General features: G+C 34.7%; 1 long non-coding RNA gene across 1 annotated transcript; it reads left to right on the top strand.

The window, feature by feature from the left end:
* The first annotated feature begins 68 nt into the window (after positions 1 to 68).
* Positions 69 to 14,329, top strand: LOC143236764 (uncharacterized). The gene is made up of 3 exons (XR_013019740.1): positions 69 to 199; positions 5,529 to 5,633; positions 14,289 to 14,329. It is a non-coding gene; the product is annotated as an uncharacterized LOC143236764 (long non-coding RNA).
* The last annotated feature ends 360 nt before the right edge of the window (positions 14,330 to 14,689 follow it).

Below are 14,689 nucleotides of genomic sequence, written 5' to 3'. Positions count from 1 at the left end.
TATTGGTGGAAATGTTTTTCTACTTTATGTTTTTTAGAAGACATTTTTCTTTACTTATAAGACAAACTGTGTAGCCAATCACGCTTCTTTCTGTGTTCCTCAATAAATGAGTGTCATTATAAGTTGTGAAGTACAGGAAGTCAAAGGTTTTCTCTTGTGCAAAGAAATCAGAAATCTCAGATAATAGAAGTAGAAAAAGGTACATAATATTAGCTTGCATACTTTATATGGAACTTTACTTTTCATCCACTATTTTTTTCCGTTTAAAGTTAGCTCAATAACTTCTTTTCGTATAGCACTAAACTTGTAAAGCAAAACTGATATTAGTCGTGTTGATTTAGGATTGTCACTCGAAGCTACAAAATGACTGTCTGCCCTTAACTGATAGACGTAAAGAAAGGCAACTAAAGAACAATATCCGCCATCAGTTCTTGAGCGACTACTACAGTGGGATTTAACTGTTACTCTTATAACGAACCGATGACTCTAATTGGTGCCAATCGAACCATGAACCAATTGGTTCACAATTAGAGTGCGCTAACCACAAGGCCGTGCACTGCTCTAAAAGTATGAAATAAAACTCACATGTCTAGTTGTACAAAATGTAATACTCTTCAAACTCTCTTGTTCAGGTGTTTCCGTTTTCTCTGTTAACTTTGTATTACTTTATTTTCTTTTTTTCCAACTTTGTCTTACTATTTCATATACTTTACATACTTCTTGTAACTTTGTTTTATTAGTTTTATCTTTTTTTAACTTTTCCTGAGTCATAAGAAAATTACAAGTGTTAAAGCTTTGTAGAAATAAATCGTTGTTAGCTACTTAAAACATTTTCGTGAATAATCTTAAATTAATAACTGACGTCCGTGGTTTATGAAACAACAGATCTGTGGGATGTTTTCTTTCTTATATGTTTATTATCTAAACTGAAAAATATAATATGTATAAACCTTATATGTTTAAGAGTAAGTAATTTACGAAGATTTAAATTCATACAACGATTTTAAACATCAAACAATACGGTCTATATCACCGTTCCTTCAGTGATTTTAAACATCAAATATACTCCTCTAACACTGGATAAATTCAAGGTAATTTGTTTCCAAGATGTTTTTCAACACTGAGTTTATCCCTCTCCCCACTTTCCGTTTAGCTGTAACCACGGATACCCACCCATCAATCATAGCAAAAATAGGACTGAGTCCTTCTCCCGTCCGTCACACAACCACAGCTTATAGTAGACGCCATCATAAATAAAATGTGTTACAGATGGTACTTGTCCTAAGCCACATAGGAATGAACAGCACAAGTCGTTAGTATCAGAGCTGTTCAGTGAAGCAGGTCAGAGAAAGGACATGTTGGGTATGTGACAAAAATATAAGCTAAGTAAAAAGTCCCATTAGACCACGACTTCTTATTTCTTCAGAATTATTTATTCAGAATGTAACAGTTTATGGGTAATTCATATTCAAAAACAAGGTGCGAAAATAAGGAGTGGCATAACGGAATTATGTTACGTAAGTACTCCAATAGAACACACTGATTGGTCCGTCGTCTGTACTTATAGACACGAATGCGTTTTCAATTTTATAAATACTGTCCTAAGTCACGTTCTATATATATATATCTTTTAATTTCCCTGCCATAATTACAATAAATGTTCACATACCGTAGAAAACACGGTTACGCGCACAAAGTGACTTAGCTTAGCTATCTGAGTCGAGAACATAGTGCTGACACGTTTCAGGTCACTATATTCATTTATTCTTGTTAATAATTCTTTTTGTCCTGTGTACGTTTTTCTTCAACTGATTTCACAAATGTCATTCAGTCCTTCTTGATGTTTCAAACTCGTTGACAGTTTCGTTTTGTGGAACGAACGCTACTTCGAAACATGTTCGTCGGAAACGTTAGCAATTTTTTCCTAAACCCTAGGAAAGCATGGTAAACTACCGAATATGTTTTGACACGCTTTTAATCCAAAATATTTCAGTTATAGATGTTTAACGATCATTATTTGGACAGCTTCCTCAATAATTATTGGGCCATAATCTCTGTCTACTGTTACTGGTGTTAAATATATTTTTATTGTTTATAGGTAAGTCCAGTTCAATCTACAATTTGATCAACGTGTGTTATTGCGTTATACTTAGTAAAGGTTAGGTTTAGCTCAATCTACCCTTTGATCAAAGTGTATTATACTTAGTTCAAAATAGGTCTACTTCAATTTACACTTTCATCAACATATGTTATTGTGTTATACACATGCTCAAGGTAGGTTTATTTCTATTTACACTTTGACCAACATGTGTTGTTGTGTTATACTTTGTTCAAGGTAGGTCCAGTTCAATCTACACTTTGATCAACGAGTGTTATTATGTTATACTAAGTTCAAGGTAGGCCCAGCTCAACCTACATTTTGATAAAAGTGTGTTATACTTAGTTCAAAATACATCTAGTTTAATCTACACTTTCATCAACATGTGTTATTGTGTTATACTTAGTTCAAAATAGGTCCAACTCATTCTACACTTTGGACAACTTGTGTTATTGTTTTATACTTAGTTCAAGACAAGTTCAGTTCAACCTACTTTCTTCAACGTGTGTTATTGTGTTATACTTACTTCAAGGTAGGTCCAGTTCAACCTACTTTCTTCAACGTGTGTTATTGTGTTATACTTACTTCAAGGTAGGTCCAGTTTAATCTACTGTTTGATCAACGTGTGTTATTGTGTTATACCTAATTTAACGAAGTTCCAGTTCAATCTACATTTTAATGAACGAGTGTTATAGTATTATACTTAGTTCAAGGTAGCTCCAGTTCAATATACACTTTGATCAACGTATGTTATTCTGTTATACCTAGGTTAGAAGAGGTCAATTCAATCTATATTTTGGTCAGCATCTGTTATTGTGCTATACTTAGTTTAAGAGAGTTCAATCTACACTTTGTTTAACGTGTGTTATTGTGTTAATCTTTATTCAAAGTTGGTCCACTTCAATCTACACTTTGATCAACGAGTGTTATTGTGTTATACTTAAATCAAGGTAGGTCTAGTTCAATCTACAGTTTGATCAAAGTGTGTTACTATATTGTAATTAGTTCAAGGTAGGCCCACATCAATTTAAACTTTGGTCAGCGAGTGTTATTGCATTATACTTAGTTCAATGTAGGTCCATTTCAATTTACACTTTGATCAACGTATATTATTGATTTATACTTAGTTCAAGGTAAGTCCACTTTGATCAACATATGTTGTTGTGTTATACTTAGTTCAAGAGAGGTCCAATTCAATCTACACGTTGGTCAGTGAGGGATAATGCATTATAATTTATTCAAGGTAGGTCCAGTTCAATCTACACTTTGATCAAAGTGTGTTATTGTGTTATACTTAGATCGAGGTAGGTCCATTTTAATGTACAGTTTCATGAACGTGTGTTATTTTTATATTTTAGTTCGAGACAGGACCAGTTCAATCTACACTTTAATAAACGTGTGTTATTGTGTTATACCTAGTTTGAAACCCCTCGATGTGGATTCACTCTTTAAAACCGTTTGTGTACATTTCTGCCGCAAACGGGGAATCTACCCAGGTCCAGAACTCCGTCTTGATAATGTTGTACTTCCTGTCGTCCCTGAGGTAAAGTTCTTAGGTCTTATATTTGATTGTAAATTAAATTTTATATCGCACATCAAGCAACTTCGTATCAAATGTCTAAAAGCATTGAACATTCTCCGTGTCCTCTCTTCTACTTCTTGGAGAGCAGACTGATACTACATGCTCAAAATTTATCGATTCAAACTTGACTATCTGTCTGCGGTCTATGGTTCTTCCAGAACCTCAGCACTGAAAATGTTGGATCCTATCCATCACCAAAGGCTTCGGCTTTGCATTGGAGCTTTTCATACTTCTCCCGTGCAAAGTCTGTATGTGGATTCTCATGAACCCCCTCTATATATTCACCATTTGCAACTCTCTCTAACTGTCTCCAAACTTCGATCCTTACCACAGCATCCTACCTGGACTTGTGTTTTCCGACCACAATGAACTACACTTTTTAATAACAGAACATCTGCCATTGTTTCTTTTAGTCTCTCTATCCAGGCACAATTAGAAGATTTGGATTTATCCTTGAATAACATTGCAGTTTCTTCAAATCAGCCTAGTCCACCATGGCAAATTACTGTCCCAAATTGTGACCTGTCTTTGAGTCATCTGAGGAAAGCAGATACACCTGATTGGAAATATCGCTCTTTCTTTGCTGAACATCTTCCATATGATCCATCCATTCTTATATATACAGATGGTTCCAAATTGAGTGACTCAGTGGGCTTTGTCATGGTTTGTGACAGTTCAATTGTGGCACACAGACTCCTCCCTACAGTTTCTGTTTTCACTGCCGAACTGTATGCCATCTCTCTTGCCCTAAATCATATTGAAATAATGCAATATACAAATTGTACAATATATACGGACTCACTCAGCTGTCTCTTGGCCCTGGAATTATTCCATGATAGTCACCACCCTCTTCTCATCAATATCGAAAACAAACTGGCCCATCTTTCTCTCTCATCTATCTCCGTCCAATTCTTTTGGATACCAGGTCATGTTGGTATTTATGGGAATGAGCTGGCCGACAGAGCAGCAAAATCTGTCTGTTCTGGATCTATCATTCCAGTACCCATTCCATACATGGACTATGGTCCAGTTATCAAATCCAGACTGCACACCAAGTGGCAAGCAACCTGGAATGAGCAACACAATAACAAACTTTTTCAAATCAAACCTTCTCTAGGTTTTTGGCCCTCTTGCTTCTGTAAGGATCAAAGAGAGAAGGTTGTTTTGGCAAGGCTACGCATTGGTCACAGTTTTTTAACCCACCACTTCATTTTATCTGGTACTGCTGCACCAATGTGTGGTCTATGTAGCACTCAGATCACCATCATCCATCATGGCGTTGTTGTTATATTCATTATTTCTAATGCATTTGGAACAAAACCTACAAAGTAGGTAGTTATCACTGATTGTTTATAATAAAGCTGGAACAAGATATACTAACGTTGTTGTTAATATTTATATCAGTTGTATTTAGAATATTACCTAAGACCGATTTGGTCTTATTCATTATTTCTAAAAAGCCTATAATAAAATCTACAATCTGTGTTGATTATTGTGTGTGTTTCGAGAGTTAATTTCAAGGTTACCTTGACTTTGCAGTGTAGTAACAGTGATTACACAATCTCTGTCAGATTGGTCTCTCTTCGATACCCACAGTTACTTAAGTGGAGACTGTTTCAAAACAGGAAGCTGAGAATTAACTTTCATTAAAAGAAAAGAAATAATAATAAAAAGAAATAAAGTGATTTAAAGTTTTTCTTTTATCCTTGTGTATAGTAGAGCTTGGTTATAGTTGTATACTGTGTTACAGAAAAACGAGTAACATTATGTTTTTTGTGCTGGTTATTAGAAGTTAAAGTACGAGGAGTTTCCGAGCTTACATTTAATCGCTAACCTCTTACAATTAAGGTCACTGACTTTAAGTGAAATGATCGCCCTGGTTTGTTCCCGTATCTTGAGATGTAGCACGTGTTAAGTCATAAATAACTATGTGCAGGAAAACGAGTACAGTTGGTAAGTTTAAGTGTTTTTTGGGTTTTTTTTGTACATTTGAATTTTTAACATTTTCGTCTGTCCAGATTGTTTGTTTATTTTAAGAATGTTTGTATATTATTGAGAATACTGAATAAATTATTCATTTTTCTGTATATCCTAGTTGCTTTGCGCCATAAAACACCAAACCAACCAATCCGTATATCGCTTCTGAATCGAATAATGCGGTGAAATTGTTTTATTATAACCGTGATGAACGGAACTATTTAATTTTAACTTAAATAAAATGTTGGAAAGTGAATGTTATGGTTCTGACTGTTTTGTATTGTTCATAACATTTCAAATTTACTTTCTCATTTTCTAAGAAGAAAAATTGTTCATGTTATTTATTACTCATACAAGTGAATTAAACGATGAGGTAAAAGATGACCTATTCGAAAGCTCCATCTGTTGACTATAAATTGAAGTGCAATATAATCCTTCAGACGTTGTTCCTTCACTGGGATGTTTAAATTCAACAAAAGAAGCAGGTGAAAATGTGAGTAGATGTATAGAATATTCCAGGGTAGTTAAGACACAGCATACTCCATTAGTCATTGAAGTGTAGCAAGTGTATTACGTAATATAAATCGTAACACAAAACTTTATTACAATGTATTAGCTTCTTTCTTTTTCGACTTGCCCTCTCCATGTCCACTCTTCAGATTACTGATCCAGGTAAAGTATCCAAAGAATATTTAATCCCTCACAGAAGGGAGACATCAGTCTTTGTGATTTCATTTACCTTGTTGGCCCATCCTCCTCATTGTTACTTCTTGGCTTCTATCTCCTTAGAAGTCCCAGCATCTGTTCTACAAGTAGGAATCAGCTGGCTAACTGACCTACTTGGAAGCTATCATATGAAATATTCACTTTTTTCAGTTTAAGTGATAAAAGTAAGAATTTTAATCTATGAGATTAATTAACTGCTAAATCTCCACAACTCTGGTCACACAGCTCCTGTAAGTGAAATTATAAAATGTTTTATATGACGATTTAACATCAGACTTTCTTCATCTTTCCTCAAAAGCAACTGCCCCTGATGATTTTCATTTATTACCTATAAGCTTCACATTTTCCAAACTTCAAACCTCAACAACTCTTCCAACCATTAATATCTCACAAAATTTTGATGCATGTGGTTTCATTAAGCCTCAGTAAATGGAAGTAAACTTATTCCTAATAGGTCCTGATATACATACTTGAAATATTAGTGGAACAATAATTTCTCACCTAGTTGTCACTAAAAGTTCCACCTCTTGTATAAAAATTATTATATAGTGTACATCCATTCCTGTTTATAGACGGTGAAACTAGCCTAACCTTACATCCATTCCTGCTTATAGACAGTGAAACTCGTCTAGCCTTACAACCACTCCTGCTTATAGACAGTGAAACTAGTCTAGCCTTACAACCATTCCTGCTTATAGACGGTGAAACTAGTCTAACCTTACACCCATTCCTGCTTATTGACTGTAAAACTAGTCTAACCTTACATCCATTTCTGTTTATAGATGGTCAAACTAGTCTAACCTTACACATCATAAGATATAGAATAGCTCAGAAAGTGATGGTTACTCCAACTCTTATTTTGTTGAAACTTAATGTCCCTCTGTTGTTAACATCAGCTCATTTTCTTTATTCGTCTCCAGAGCCAATTTCCTCCATTTTTTACTGCGCTAATACAAATAATATTAGCTGAGGAACCAATGTCGATGAACACACTGCAAGATCTCCTATCAATAAATCCTTAAACTTGGACTGATTTTAAATAATATATTTTATCTCATGTGCTGCCAGTGGGACAGTAGCAGCTGCACTTTGCTCCATACGTCCACCGAATTCCTTTGTTTAACATTTAGTTAGTTCCTTGTTTCCCTCTGATTGGTGGATAAAACAGTTATCAGTGTTTTAGAATTGTTATGGCTCTGAACTAAAACATTCTTAGTGACATTAACGCCAGTCCTCTCAAATGGACAACTGGATAAACAGTTTGTTGTTAATTATTCCAACAGCTCACTTTGGAAACTATTTTTGAGTTGAACCTATTATGTCTCCCATAGTGCCTGGGCATCACAGTCTATTGGTTTCTCGATTGGTCAATGTTGTTGAACCGGCCAGCTAAATACTGGAAATAAATTTGGTAGTGTCATTAGTAGAGTAGTCAAAGAAAGTTCTACAATTACAGATAGCACAGAAGTAATGATAACATGGGGAGCCAAATAAATTATCCCATTCCACAATTTATAATAAATGATATTTTATATTGGAGAAAGAGGTGTTAATAGTGTAATCTTTACACTTATCAATTCACTATCCATATGCTTTATCACTTTTCTACCTCACTAACAGTTACTATTAGTACTATTAGTTAACTAATAGTTAAGACATACAAGTCTTGAAATTTGCTAATAAAGTTTTTCTACACTTTATAGACGCCCTTTTGTATCGTTGGTGTCCTTTTGTACTTATACACTCTTAGTGTTTGATCCCTTTGCATATATTCAGTATCTTCATCGATCTTTTCTTCAATCAGATTTACTTTTCTTCATAATTCCTCTTTAAAATCTTTTGTTAAGTTCTCATTTCTTGATCTTTTATTATTCTATGTTATTTTTGTTATTCTTTTTTCTACTGTTTCATAATATCTAGCAAATGTTCGATTTCACTTATTATGTTGTCATCCTGAAATTTATTCTGAGTTGTTTTCTATTTCCTCACTCCTACTTTTGTTTGTTTGTTTTTTGAATTTTCGCGCAAAGCTACTCGAGGGTTATCTGTGCTAGCCGTCCTTAATTTAGCAGTGTAAGACTAGAGGGAAGACAGCTAGTCATCACCACCCACCGCCAACTCTTGGGCTACTCTTTTACCAACGAATAGTGGGATTGACTGAACATTATAGCGCCCCCACGGCTGAAAGGGCGAGCATGTTTGGTGCGACCGGGATTCGAACCCGCAATCCTCGGATTACGAGTCGAACGCCTTAACACACTTGTCCATGTCGGGCCACCCCTCCTCATTCCTACGTAAGTAGCGTAGCATTTCCTACTATTAGACGGATTCTTTAAATTACTGGGTAAAATTTATCTGAAACCCAGTCAAATTAAATATAACGATTTCTTTTACATTTCTTTAACAATATTTGTTACAGACTACGTTTACTAGTAAGCGTAATGTACTTACAAACGTGCTTGAAGAATTTACACATCGATTTATTGATAACACATACACTGACTAATTTACTGACTTGATCTCGGAGAAATAGATGTACTGACTTTCACTCTCACCTCAACAACTAACAAAAATTGTTAACTCACTAATATAATTAATTCGCCCAATCTTAAATTTTCAACGTGTACTCATTTTTTACTTACTACAGATATTAAACCATCATTACATCAGGGTGGACTTTATTTAATAAATAAACATATAAATTAAAATGTCAAAATATAGATTTCAACAACGGCAGCACACATTTCAGTAGTGGTTATATAAGTTTCATAAATTACGTGAATTCATTATCCTGACCATTAATGCTTTACTTTATGCATGACAAAAGCCCCCATTGGCACAATGGTAAGTCTGCAGACTTATAACGCTATAAATTGAATTCTAATACCCGTTGTAGGCAGAGAACAGATAGTTCGTTGTGTAGCTTTATGCTTAACTACAAACAAACAGAACGCGGCAAGGAGAGCCCATGTTAGAATTTCTCTTGCTGCAGCTTTCAAATTAATCATGGCATTCCTTCCTAGTGTAAAGCTTATTTTTTTTTACAGAACTAATACCAACTCCGAAATAACGTGGAGGATACAGAAATTCATTGAATGGATAGTCTTCCTATTTGGTACGATACTCCATCCATATTTCCTTGCTGTAAACGTGAACAGTAATATACTATTTTGTCATACTCCTGCAATTCCATTATTTATTATATTATTAACCCTTTGCAATTTTTAAGTTTATTAACTACTTTAGTGACACTCAAACAGTGAACTTTCAACCATACAAATATTACTGAAAGTGTTTTAAGAAGACAACAACTGTACATAATTCTTTCTTCAATATACAATATTTGCATTCGAGAGCTAAGAGTGTATGATTACCATACGTGATTACATTTATACTCTGTTTCCAACTGTGATAACACTGCTTTAATTCAACTATCAGTTCATCATTTTTCTAGCAGAAAGCCACAGTCCAGTCGTTGATATGCCCACAGTGTATTTTCTAATAAATCACAATCCAAAGACTAAAATGCTGACTCATATTCCTTGCTCCACCTTCTCTACCTTAGTAAGGAAAAATAATGGTGAAGCAGTGTGATGTAAAACCAACGAAACTGTGATTTTTTTCACTTGGTCACAGGTTGAGTCCAATTTTACAATTATATTATTATAGAAGGAGCCACGAAAGTTCCATCTCTACCAAAAATATGACTCAGAAATTTCACTTTAGTGCTAATGAATGCGCATGTTCTGTGTTTAAGTTTAAACCTGGCATTTTTATCTTCTGGAATACCACTTTCCGGTTTTAGTCACATAATGAAATGTGTGACCATACTTCAGGATGTATTTGACATAGATCACAACTTCTCTCAATGCAACTACCTTTTTTATGTAAGTGAGGTTTCCTATACATAATCAAAACATGGCCTTTCCATTCACATTTAATTTACTTTCACTTTACAGAAAAATGTTCATGTTAAATGAAACGATTAGTAGCTTTCCTTGGAATACCTGATATACTATGACTTTTACCAGTGTTCTGGCCATTTCTGTGTCAATCAACTTTGACAGGCACATACCAACACATGCCCAGCCTATAAAGAATTGGGGTTAAAGCCACACAATGTGATGCAAAGTGATTTTAACACTCCTGGTCTATCTTATGCCCTTCTTATTTCCTAGAAATAGAGTAGCAGTTGATGTTCTCCACTTGATGTTGACTCTACTGCACCTGTTGTACAATCAGTTAAAATCAATAATTTTATTTGCATAGCTGTTCAATAAAATAATAGTTTAATAAAAATTACCCAATATCCCACATGCAAAGCAAGGTGATGTCTTGATAGATAAGCATAGGGTGTGAAATACAAATAATGTAGTGATAAAGTTATATCTGCATAGTTGCTTATCACTTTAAAAAAAATTCACTTAAAGTGACCTAATGTTCCAAATGCAAACTAGATGCTTTTTTTTTTACCTATCAGAACAATGTACCGATACATGCACCAATAGCATATTATGAAATGTTCACTGAACACCAATGCAATTGTACTGCAATGCCTAGAGTTGTGAGCAGTTGAGTAACCCTTATCTTTTATACGTTTCTTCTTCTCTTACAATCGCTCAGCAGATTGCCCGATGTGGCTTTGCTATAAGAAAACACACACATACTCTTACAACTAACTTATATGTTTACTTCATACTACATCATGACAGAAACTGTCTCAGTAAGAGTAAGGACATTTCTCGCACTCAAGTATTGCTATTTTCTCCTTTCTACGAACTTGTTAATTAACAAGAAAATAATCACAATATGTATCTCAGAACGGCTGTTGCGGGTATTAACACTATTATTAATAAGGAGAGAACAACGTTTCGACCTTCCTACGTCATCTTCTTTAAAAAAAGAGAATTTGAATGTAACCGTTGACGGACACATGTCTTATGTTCGAGAGTATAAACAGGTACGGGATTGTAGGGGGTGTTGCAGGTGGATGTTAGGTTATTAATTAGTATAGGTATAATGGTGTTTCTTTATCTTGATTTAATTTTGATTTTAGTTGTTGTATAAGTATGGCTTCTTTGATTTTGCATTTGTTTATATTTGTTTTCCTACAGGAACTAAAACTATACCAATTAATAATCTAACATACACCTGCAATGCCCCTACAATCCCGTACCCGTTTATACTCTCGTCCCTAAGACGTGTCCGTCAACGGTCACATTCCAATTCTCTCTTTCTTAACCTGAAGATGACCTAGGAAGGTCAAAACGTTGTTCTCTCCTTATCAATAACAGTGTTAATATTCATAACAGCCGTTATGAGATACATTTTTATTACAAGTGGGTTTCTCGTCATCAATAATTCTCACAATCTGCTGACACCATTACAGGATAATTCCTGTAATTGAAATAGGAAAAATTACTCGTGTGAAATGTCAAGCTTTCCAAAACAGCCCACTTTTGTGTCTTGAATAACTGTGACAGGTTTCTTTGTTTTTCATCAAGATAAAATCTGCAACTCAATTTAGGAATGAATGTCTTCCAACCCCAGGGTTGCTTTTCATATAAGTGCACAATGGAGTCTAGATCCAAACTGTTTAGATTCAGAACCAGGTATTGTACAGCTTATTCCATAGTCCAGTAGTCATTCCAGGTGAAATCCTTCAAAAACGATCCAATTTCTCCCTCACTGTACCTTTAAGTCTCAGCAGGAACAAAAATCTGTTAAGCATGCTTACGAAAAACCATGGTTTTTGGTCAGACAATTTCCTTCTTAACTTCCCCACCTTCTTCTGACCAATATATTTTCAATATTGTGGGCACAGTATGGCAGGGAACTCTGATACTCTGGCAAGTGCTAAGCCACTTCTCTAAGGAAACAGAACAAGAAGGTGCTCTTAGTGGGTCATTCAGTGGCTCTGCTCAAACCCCAAGATCCTGCATAGTTCATGATTACATAACGCATAAAAAACAGTACATCTCCAGCTCGTGGAGTTCACAACTGTCCGTGATCCACTTATTTTGTCATTTAGCACTTAATGTCCAACCTACTTTTAAGGTAGCTCTGTTTGACAAATATTGTTCACCAACAATGCCTCCAGTCTCTGTAATGTTCCTGTTTCTGTCATAAATAGGGGTTGAATGGCTCTGATTGGTATAAATCTTGCAATCCTTTACAGACCGTCTCATCTGGTCGTATACTCACCAAATGACATATCACCACAAAAAGTTTTAGATGTTTATGCTTTCCTTCAACCAAGTTCAGTCCCCCTACGAAGAACACGGTTAGCCATTCTTGGTGCACCAGAAGTCATCAGCGCTTTTCCCTTTATCGATAGTTCTAACTAGATAGAACTCGTGTACTTTTACAGCATTTACTAAATTTCTGTATCTAGGAGGGGACTTCTTTTAGAGTCAAAAAGGTACTCATGAAGGTTGGTGTTCAACTGTCCCTCTTCACGATGGTGTATTTGTTTCAGATCGTGACAGATTGACACTTTTACTGAAAACTCTCACTGACTTACTCTTCAAGGTTTTATTTAAGGATGTATAACTGCAACAGGAAACCTTGCATTTATCAAGTGGCTAGTCAATTTCATTAGAACTTAACCGAGGCCATAACCTTTAGACATCACCTGTACTAAAATGAACAAAGTTGCTGCCGACCTACTCACACAACGTGCAGTATTGAGCAATATTGCCTCACACCCAGTCTGAGAAAAGCAGTTATTAATCCTGGAATATGGAATGAAATCAATGTTTGTTTCGTGGTGACGAAAAAGTCACCTGAAGCAAAAATGTATCTCAAGACAGCTTGTATGGGCATTAAAACTTTTACTAAAATAAAGTAGAGTACAACGTTTTGGACCTTCCTAGGTCATCTTCAGATTGACAAAAAAAAATACTTGAAGATGACCTAGGAAGGTCGAAATGTTGTACTATATTTAATAAAAGTTTTAATATCCATACCGGCCATATTGAAATACATTAATGTTTGTTTGCTGGAAGAAGCATGTTATGATAATCTAAGATCTAGAAATTTCATGAATGTTAAGGGCTATTTAATTATCCATAAATTTCTAGTTAAATATAAAAATGACTTCGTGAGTTAAATAAGTTAAATGAATATTTAGTGAATGATTTGAGTCAGTGACAGTTAGTAAGGTAAACAGCGATTCAATTAAACAATGAGTTATATAGTGTGATTGTTATTGGTTAATTAGTGGGAAATTCATACACCTAAGCGTATTTGTAAGTTATTTTCGAAATTTATGTTGAAAAAACGAGAATTATACTAGGCCTACTGGAAAACTTAAGATGTAGAAGAGTTACTGAAGTAATTAATCAATTCGTTATCACTATGTGGTCTCTACTTGATATTATTTTCACCAAATATTCCAAAAGAATTTGACCAACTATATAAAACTCTTCAAGAAAATTTATCGGGAAGAAGTATGTGTATTAATTGCAAGAAAGCAAGAAGATTAGACCATTCGTTAGCATTTAGCTCGTCACATACAAAGAGAAACGAAACCAAGTATTTTTAGCAGAATATAATATTTGAAAAAATTCCTGAACAAGCTATTTTTGGCGTCCTTTAAATATAAAAATAATAAAATAAAAGTTAAATTCATTAAAGCTAAGGAGTGTCCACTACTAGATGGCAGTGTCATTGCATGATTCACCCAAAAAGAGTGAATTCGTAGTTTATGGTACTAAAATTTTAAAATTTCTGGGACTGACGTGATAGGTATTAAATATTTTGCAGATATCCGATGACAACCACGTTTATTACTTTAGTTTCAGTATACATTTAGCCGAGAAAGTTTAATCAGTGATTTCACGTTTTGTGATTATAAGTCCCTTTATTAAGGCTTTAACTTAAGAGTTGTTTGTTTTTTTCAAGACTTCGGCTCCAATACCAAAAAGTAAGCTAAGTACTATGGCTGCCATTAGGAAGAAATTAGTTATCGTAGGGGATGGTGCTTGTGGTAAAACGTGCTTGCTAATTGTCTTCAGTAAAGATCAGTTTCCAGAAGTCTATGTACCAACTGTTTTCGAAAACTACGTAGCTGACATCGAAGTCGATGGGAAACAGGTCGGTCTTCTCTAAAATAACGTAAAAATACAAGTTTAATTATTATGCATCAGACTTTCATTTACATCAATAATAATTGTTAGTGTGTTATCGTAAGCTTAAGATTACAAATAATATAGCTTCTTAAGGACAAGAAGGAACCATTTGGTCTTTTGAAGTTTATGGCTAACCCATTATTGAAAAAAGTAAAAATGAAAGTGGTAAATTTT

The sequence above is a fragment of the Tachypleus tridentatus genome, chromosome 13 (genome assembly GCF_004210375.1).
Source record: "Tachypleus tridentatus isolate NWPU-2018 chromosome 13, ASM421037v1, whole genome shotgun sequence".
NCBI classification, from domain to species: Eukaryota; Metazoa; Arthropoda; class Merostomata; order Xiphosura; family Limulidae; genus Tachypleus; species Tachypleus tridentatus.
Note: the sequence above shows the minus strand (reverse complement) of the source record. Positions and strands in the feature narration are given on the sequence as shown.